Genomic DNA, 9,175 nt, shown 5'->3' with positions numbered 1-9,175 from the left:
ATCACCCCTCCCCTTTACCACATAAATTATAACCCAGACCCAATTCTTCCATATTTTCAATATACTGGGATCTCTGAGAAGAGTGGAAGCTGGGTCCTGGGAGGCTTCCCACCAGGAAGCGGCTTTAATGGCTGGCTTTCCCTAGCTGGAGAGGGGGAGCTCTGTGCCACCCCGCTGTTGTCCTGGTCTAATCTGTCCTCCAAAGCCTTGTGAGTCCTTGCTGCAGACATGCCCGCAGCACCCTTTGCAAACAACCATCTGGTCATAGCCAGGCCTGGAACATCAGGGAAGCAGGACTAGGAGAGGTGAAGGACCTTGTTTAGCACAACTAATCCTCTGGTGTCTGAAACACACCCTCATCCGAGCTTCCTTCCCTGGGGTTATACACTGCTCTGTTCAGATTTCCCTATAAAAAATGCAAATGTTGGAAAAATAAAAGGCCTTTTAGGATCTGGATTTTGCCTCATTTCCACTCTTCTTTCCGATGAGTCAGGTCCCACATCCCCAGTGGATGACTTAGTTTTTCCAGAACCAGGCCAGGCTCTATCACATCTCCGTACCTTTACCTATACTTTCCTTTACCTGGAACACTTCCACACTTTCTCTACCTGACTGACTCCTTTTGGACTTTTAAGATTCAGCCCAGCTGTTGCCTTCTCCATCCCCCACACTGAGTTTGGGTCTCTCCACTATGTTCCCTTAGCACCCTGAACAAGATTCTGTAGTTGCCCATATCACTCTGACTGGTAACTGTTGGGTTAATTGTCTGACTCCCTCGTTAGACACTGTCTAGGAGGCAGGGTCCATGACTGGGTCACTCCCAGCATCCCCAGGATGCAGGGTCTAGTATACAGTAGGTGCTCAGGGTGTTTTCCCTGACTGTATGAATGGGTAAATGCCACTGTCTTAACAGGCTACTGGCATTGCTAACTGGGTATCTTAGTTTGGACTTGCCCCCAAGCAGACTCTTAGCAAAGATCTGAGTGTAAGTTTATTGCAGAGGTGATGAGAATACCATCAAGGCCCTGGAATCGAAGTCAACTAAATGAAGTGTGTCTATAAGCGGGATCCTAATCCCACTGGGCATCTCCAGGAGTCAGTACAGATTGTATCTGACCTGGGGAGTAGAGGAGCTGGGGTGTTTCTTCCCCACTCCTATCAGTCTTTGACTGGGGCTCTTCTCAGAGAGGAGTAAGACGGTGGCAAATCAGGTCAGGCAAAGCAGTGCAGAGGCTGGCGGTGGGAGCTGACCTTGTGCACTCAAGCACCTACCGGCGAGGGGAATGGGTGGACTCCTACCCTTGTATTCTGCAACCTCCACTCTCTCCCTTCCAATCCTGACAACACACTCCTTGAGGGCAGTGACTAACCCATTCATCTTTATGTGGCCAGCATTCAGCAACAGTGCCTGGCTCGGAGAAGATGCTTGGTGACTATGGAATGAATGAATGAATGAATGAATGAGTGAGCGAGTGAATAGTGATTGAAGACAGTGGCTATCAGGTTAGCAACTTTCTTCCTCTCTGGCAGGAGACACTAGAGGTGTGGAGGCCCCTGGGAGCCCAGAGAGAACGCAGGTGGGTGCAGGAATGAATGAATGAATGAATGAATGGAGGTGGACTGTCAGTGGGAAGGGGAAGACCGCCCTGCAGCTTTGAGGCTGGCTGGCCCGATTGCCGTGAAGAAAAGCTCATTGCCTGTATTTTTTATGGGGTGGGAGGTTCCCCAGGCTCGGGCCTTGCTGTTGTGGGAATCAGTTTCCGCCCTGGGCCTGTGGGGTTGCGTGACTCCCGGAATGCTGGGCCCAGGGCGTGGAGGCAAGCAAACGCCATTAGCCATATCAGCGATCTCCTGGCGCAGATATGGAAGTTTGAGGAGGCCCAGCCGGCTATGCCCGACTGTAAAGAGACCTGATTGAGCCGGGTCATGGGGAGGTGGCGGTGATTAAAGGGGGTTGAGTCCCATGGACTTCCTGCCCAGCAGGTAGTGGCGACCTGGGGGGGCGGGGTGAGAGGGTGGAATATTAGTCATAGAGTAAACCCTCTCTGAGCTCATAAAACCTGGGCAGAGAGCTGCCTCAGGAACCTCCAATAGCTCTTGGGGGGGAAAGCTGATTCCCTGGGGTGGAATTGTAGTGCCCTGGCCTTATCTTCCTAGTCTGGGACTGAAGTCTGGCTTCAGCCTTGGCAGTGCCTGTCCTGAGGCCTGACTCAGGCAGGCAGGTGCAAAAGACAGCTCTAACGAGGGAACAATAACTCCACAGCCCCAAGATTTCTAGTTTATAGTGTTTGAGAAGCACTTTCTCCTCCCACTGCCTCATCTGTCCTCCAAACAGCCTTGCTAGGTCTGTAAAAACGGTTATAACCTCCATTTTATTGATGAGAAAACTGAGGTCCCAAGGTTTCAGGCCTGAAATATGGGGAGTCAGACTAGGAGGCTGAATTTCAAAGACGGCAAGTCTAGCATTTGGCTGTGGCTGAGGCCCAGAGGACATGGGTTGGGGGTGGGGGGAAGGGAAGGGAGGAGGTGTTTCCTAGTCTGGGAGGCAGGGGAGGGGAGAGGAGGGAGTGTTTCCTAGTCTGGAAGGCAGGCACCTGCAGGGAGAAGGAATCTAAGAGTGATATAGGACGCTGGCCCTGAGCCCTGCCATCTGTCTGGGCCACTGCTTCCTGATAATAAAACTCTTTCTGAAAGCAGAGACAGGATCTCAGGGGAGCTTTCTGTTGAGTTACGGGAGAGAATAAAGTCCTATGAAGGAGTCAGAGCAAGGCACACGTCTTCAATGGTATGTGTGTGTCTGTGTGTGTAAAGATGGGACTGAAACACCCATAGGGGCCCCATTTAAGCAGATCTCTAAGCCCCAATTCCTGGGTGGGGGTGATGAGAGTGAAATAGAATACTATTCATCTCCAGGGGTCACTGTGTAGGAGCAATGAGATGACATATGTCCTTGTCTGTGGGAAGATCTTAAGAACTGGTAGTTGATCGGAATTCTGTTTCTCCAGCAGCTCCTAGCAAGTAGAAGGCACTCAATACTTAGGGAACCAATGGATAAAAAGAAAGCAGAGAAAGTGAAACCTCTTTTTTGACTTCGGTGGGAAAACTGGGCTTAGAGAGTCAACGTGAATTTTTGGAATACTTTTTGGTCTTCTCCTTGACTGTCACTGTCCTATAACTGTCCTCACTCTCTTGTACTGCCCCAACTGTGCCTCTCCAGCCCATGTCACCTCTCAGCTGCAGATACCCATCTATCTAACAGCTAACTCGACCCCCTCCTGGATGTCCACCAGGTTCCCACCCTTAGTATTTCCAAAACAGAACCTGTTATCCTTCCCTGAGATAAACCTCCATCTTCTTTTTCTTCTTGTTTCAAAGTTTATTTATTTATTTTAAGAGAGGAGAGGGCAGGAGCGAGGGAGCGTCAAACACAGAGGGAGAGAGAGAATCCTGAGCAAGCTCCATGCTGTCAGCGCAGAGCCTGATGCAGGGCTTGAACTCACAAACCATGAGATCATGACCTAAGTTGAAATCAAGAGTCAGATGCTTAACCAACTGAGCCGCCCAGGCGCCCCTAAACCCCTATCTCAATAAGGAGCATGTCCCTGTTCCTGCCATGTCACCGAGGTCAAACCCTGAGAACCACCCTGGAGTGCCCCACCCTCGCATTAAGCAGGCCCTGGACTGTTCTGCAAAACTGTCCACCCATTCCGTCATCATTGCTGATGCCCTCCCCTCACTCATGCCACCTTCATCTCTCATCTGTGGGACAGCCAGAGCCTCCTAAAGGTCTTTCCACCTTCCCATCAAGTCCTATCTCCTTGCTGGCCGACAGGATGAATATATCTGATTTGACACTTCCTGGCTTAAAATCTTCCATGGCTCTCTGCTCCCCTAAGATAAGGTTCAAACTCCGTTGTCCATTAGTGTAGACCCTGCTTAATTTGATTCCATTCTGCTCCAGTCATTTTTCCCCCTGCCCGCCACCACCCTTCTGTTCCAGCCACACCAAAATACTCATCCTGACTAATGTGCCATGCACTGGAGCCTTTGCACACGAGCCCCTTGCCCGGACAGCTCTTCCCTGTCTGCCTGGTCAACCCTTACAAATCTTCCCAGTCCATCTCAAATGTCACCTCCTCCATGAAGCCTTCCCTTACCCCCACCCAGAGTTAAACCTCTCCTGCACTTCCATGGCAACAGAAGCCACAGAGCTCAGATTCCCTGGGAAATTTAGGATAATCTATTTTGACATTGGATCGCAAGTGCAATTTTGCTTAATGTTTATTTATTTTTGAGAGAGACAGAAAGACAGAGCACGAGCAGAGGTGGGCAGAGAGAGAGGGAGACACAGAATCCGAAGCAGGCTTCAGGCTCTGAGCTGTCTGCACGAAGCCCAACACGGGGCTCGAACTCACGAACCGTGAGATCATGACCTGAGTTGGATACTTAACTGACTGAGCCACCTAGGTGCCCTTCCAGTGCAATTTTTGATTGAAAGAGCATGGCTGTCCCACTTAGCCCTGGTGTGCACAGTCCTCCATCCCGGTGTTTATCACAGTACAAAGATGACAACTAATTCACATTTGCTAAGTCAAAGTGCTGCATGCTTTCAAACCTCATCTCTTTTTTCCTCACGGTAACTTTATGATGTAAGTATGACCTTGCCCAATTATAAACGAGGAATTAGAAAACCTTTCTAGCCCAAGGTCATACTCCCAAGAACTGGTAGAGGAGGGACTTTGAACCCACCTGCCTGCCTCTGAAACTTCTTCTTCCTTCCATTTGTCAGGTACTGTTGGCCTTGGCAGTTTACATGCCTCTCTCCTCTAGGGGAGTGAGCTCCTTGATGACCCAAGTCATGCCAGGCACATCTGAGTGTCCCCAGAGCTGGGCACAGATAATGTCACTGAATATTGGCTGATGTTGAGCTCATACCCCTTCCTCCACACCCCTTCCAGGTTGACCACCTTTTTCCCTTTTGAGACTCCATTTTGGCCAGGCTTCCTTTCTCTCAACCAAGCAGGGAGCAGGGTCATGGGACTCCAAGTATGATCATTAGCTATGAGGTGTTGGGCAAGCAAATTCTTTCCCTAAAGGAAACTAGGACCTGTGCTTCTCAGGGTGGGCTACATGGCCCTTTCTTAGGGGTGCTTAGAGCCATCGAAAACACATAGTACCCCTCCATGGAGAGCCTTTTTCTCCTTTAATTTTTCAGTAGAAATAAATTAAGTCATTTAACTTCTAAGCATTATTTTAAACATTAATTTACTTTTTTTTAAGTTTATTTTAAAAAAATTTAATTTATTTTTTAATGTTTATTTATTTTTGAGAGACAGAGAGACAGAGCATGAGCAGGGGAGGGGGCAGAGAGAGAGACACACAGAATCCAAAAGAGGCTCCAGGCTCTGAGCTGTCAGCACAGAGCCCGACTCAGGGCTCGAACCCAAGAAATGTGAGATCATGATCTGAGCCGAAGTTGGACATCTAACCAACTGAGCCACTCAGGCATCCCAAGTTTATTTATTTATATTTTATATATTATTTATTTTGAGACAGTTGTGTGGGGGAGGGACAGAGAGAGAGGGAGGTTGAATCCCAAGCAGGCTCCACACTGTCAGTTCAGAGCCTGTCTCAGGGCTCAAACTCACATACTTCGAGATTATGACCTGAGCTGAAATGTCAAATGCCCAACCAACTGAGCCACCCAGGTGCCCCCATTAATTTATTTTTTTAAGTTTATTTACTTGAGAGAGAGAGAGAGAGAGAGAGAGAGAGAGAGAGAGAAAGAATCCCAAGCAGGCTCAGGAGGGGCTGTTAGTACAGAACCCAATGGGGGGCTTGATCTCATGAACCGTGAGATCATGACCTGAGCTGAAATCAAGAGTGGGACGCTTAACCGACTGGGTCATCCACATGCCCCTAAACATTAGTTAAAAAAAATTTTTTTTCGACATAAACTACAAAGCTTACATTAACTTTTAGGATAAAACTTACATGGGCTGTTTTGGGCTACATGCCTTAGGTCTCCAGGGAATGCTATGGAAAGATGTGGGAAGTATCCAATAAAATTGTGCCAGTTTCCCAGCTGCCAGGGTCCACCCTGGCTAGGGGCATAAGGAGATGCTGAGTGTATCAGCTTTTTTTTTTTTAATGTTTACTTATTTTTGAGAGAGAGAGCAAGCACGAGTGTGGGAAAGGCAGAGAGAGAGAAAGGGGAACAGAGGATCTGAAGCAGGCTCTGCACCGTCAGCAAAGAGCCCAACACAGGGCTCAACCCCACGAAACAGATCATGACCTGAGCTGAAGTCGGATACTTAACAGACTGAGCCATCCAGGTGCCCCATACACTCTTCTTCTTGTTCTAGTCTCTTAGGTCTTCTCCCACAGCTGGTTTAATACAATGGAAAGAACTATGTCTTTGGAGCTACACAGACCTGTTTGAATCCTAGAATGGACAGTTACCACTCTGTGACCTCAGACTTAAAATTCTCCATTTCCTTTCAGTATCGTGGGCTTAATGATACCACCTACCCATGCTGGATATTCTGCCTGTCCTACGGATTTGCCCTCCTCCCTTCTCTACCCTGCTCTGGGCCTGGGAGCCTAATGGTATCAATTGCTTCTTTTGTTCCCAGGCTTCCAGTAGGATTTGGTTAATGAAAGATTCAGGAGGGAGGATGTGAAGAGAGAGAAGAAGGGCATATATCTACCACTTTGCTCTCTGCCATCCGGGGGACAGCAGTGAGAATGTTCCTCACGTCCTTGGGCCAGAGGTCTCTCGGGTGGCCCCAGCCAGGTAGCCCTCTCACATGGCTCCAGCTCTCTCGGGTTCCAATAACCTTCTCCCCGCTGGCCTTAGTGCCCTGGCTAGCCTTGGTGGGGTGGGTTGGTGGGGGGGGGGGGGGGGGGGAGGGTCTTGTCATGCTGTAGTGGTTTCCCTTAACCTTCCCACAGTTTGCAAGTAGTCCCTCCTCCACCCCACCCCCACTAAACTCTCCCCAGGGGTCCCCCTTCTGAGTGTGCAATTGTTTCCTGTGGGACACTGACCCATAAACCACCTCACTGGGTTTTGCGAGGATTAAATGGCTGCAAAACGGTTTATAAGTAAAGCTTGTACTTGATGTTTGAGAGGAATAATGGCTGTCATTGGCGACAGAGCAGGGAGACTGGGGAGAGTAGAAGCGGACCCGGGTAGAATCTTGCCAGAAGGAGGCAGCTCCTAAAAACATCTTCCTTCACCAACAGCCGCTCCCTACCCCGGAGCCCTGGGAGGCCTGGCTGGGGACAGGCTTTCTCAGGGCACGGTTCCTGCTGCTGTGGCAGCAGCAGCAGCATCATCGGTAACACGCTGGGCTCCTGGGAGGCCCTCCTGGCTGCATCTCATCTGGCAGGCTCGGGTGGCCAGGGAGCCTCAGTGTGGAGCCGCCAGCTCGCTGACTCAGCACACCGCCCCTCTCTCAGCAGCTTGGCTTGGGTGGGAACCAACCAGCCATCCGGTGGCCCCTCCCCTCCCCTTGGAGGCAGCACCCCCTCTGGCTGGAGCAGCTCCAGGCCTCTAATGAGTGCTGGCTGTTGTCTTGTCCAGGCCCCGGCCGCACTGAGGGAGAACACACTCGGGCAACAAAGAACACAGGCATCTGTTGGTCAGCCAGAGAACTCTGTCTCCCTTCCAGCCTCCCCTAGAGGCTCCCAAGGACCTGGGGTGTGAACAGAGCCTCTGACTGTGTAGATGGGGAAACTGAGGGCCACAGCAAATCACCGTCAGGCCAATGCTGGACAATTCCTCCCAGGCTGGAATCTCACGGTTTCTTCTATGGTTGGGGACATTGACACACTGATGTCCCCAAGTCAAAACAAGTGCCTCAGCAGATTGCGTGAGATTGTCTCTAGAAGATGTTAGTTATTTAGGGGCTCTAGGCATGTCAACTACATGTGACCTCTAATGCTCACAGCAGCCCTATAAAGGCAGGAATTGGGATTATCACAAACCAGTTGCTGAGGTCCAGAGACAGGAAGCAGCTTGTCTGAGGTTGCACAGCTAGTATGTGGCAGAGCCAAAATTCAAACTGGAGTCTTTTACGCCATAAGCTTGTCCTTTGCCAACCAGGCAACACTGTCTTTGCACATCGCAGCATGTGGTAGGAAAGAGCCCTAGGCTGGGCCTCAGGAAGCCAGAGGTCTAGCCTTAGCTTTGCCTCTACCTTTCCTAGTGTAAACTTGGGCTAGCTCCTGTACCTCACTGGGGCTCACTTTCTTATCTGTGAATAATGGTGATCAGGCCTGCCCTGGTTCCTTCATGTGATATTCTAGAATACATGCAGGGTAGGTGCTCTTATTCCCATTTTACAGATAGGGAAATTAAGACCCATTCCTTTATTCATAATGAATGGATTAGATGTGATGTGCTGAAGAACTTCTTTCTGTAGGTCAGGTTCTTTGTCCCCAGAGAGGAAAGTGACTTGCTCAAGGCCACACACCTAGAAAGTGGCAGAGCTAAGCCTCAGACTTACTCTAATATACACTTCATGGCCTCCAGTATTATGCAAAAGTGGCCACAGGATCACAGTTTTCCAATTCTTGCAGAAAGCCACTTGGATCCTCCTTGAGTTCAGCTCATGGCACTAAATAGACCCTAGGAATGCTATTCTCCTGGGAACTTTTGGCCTGGAACATATTTACAAAACTCTAGAGGGGATGGAAATATCCCAACCCACTCCCTACAGACCCAAATTAGCAATTTTCTTATTCTTTATAACCCCTCTGGAAACACAAACTATGTAATATTAGTCTAAAATTAGGAGCATAAGTCACAAGAGAAAAGTCCCACTACTTTGGAGAAAATGTTTTCCTAGCCTCATCCCGGCAATTTTTCTAAATCAGAACACGACAGTTGTCTTTCAAATAACTATTTTCTCCTAGTGTCTATGGACTGGAAGCAAAATACTTTTGGGAGAATGTATTTTTCACTGTACTGCCAAATGCTGAGATCCAATCCCTTTACCAGGCTCTCAGTCTATAGGATATTCATGTAAGGCCTAGAATACTTGAACAGGAAGAGCCTGTTCTATGAGTCCAGGATGCCTTCTTGAATGGAGGGAGCTTTATTTTTATTTTTTTAAGAGAGAGAGAGAGGGAGTGCAAGTGGGGAAGAGGGGCAGAGGAAGAGAGAGAGAGA

The sequence above is a fragment of the Panthera uncia genome, chromosome A2, assembly GCF_023721935.1.
Source record: "Panthera uncia isolate 11264 chromosome A2, Puncia_PCG_1.0, whole genome shotgun sequence".
Taxonomy (NCBI): Eukaryota; Metazoa; Chordata; class Mammalia; order Carnivora; family Felidae; genus Panthera; species Panthera uncia.
This window is presented reverse-complemented; position numbering follows the sequence as displayed.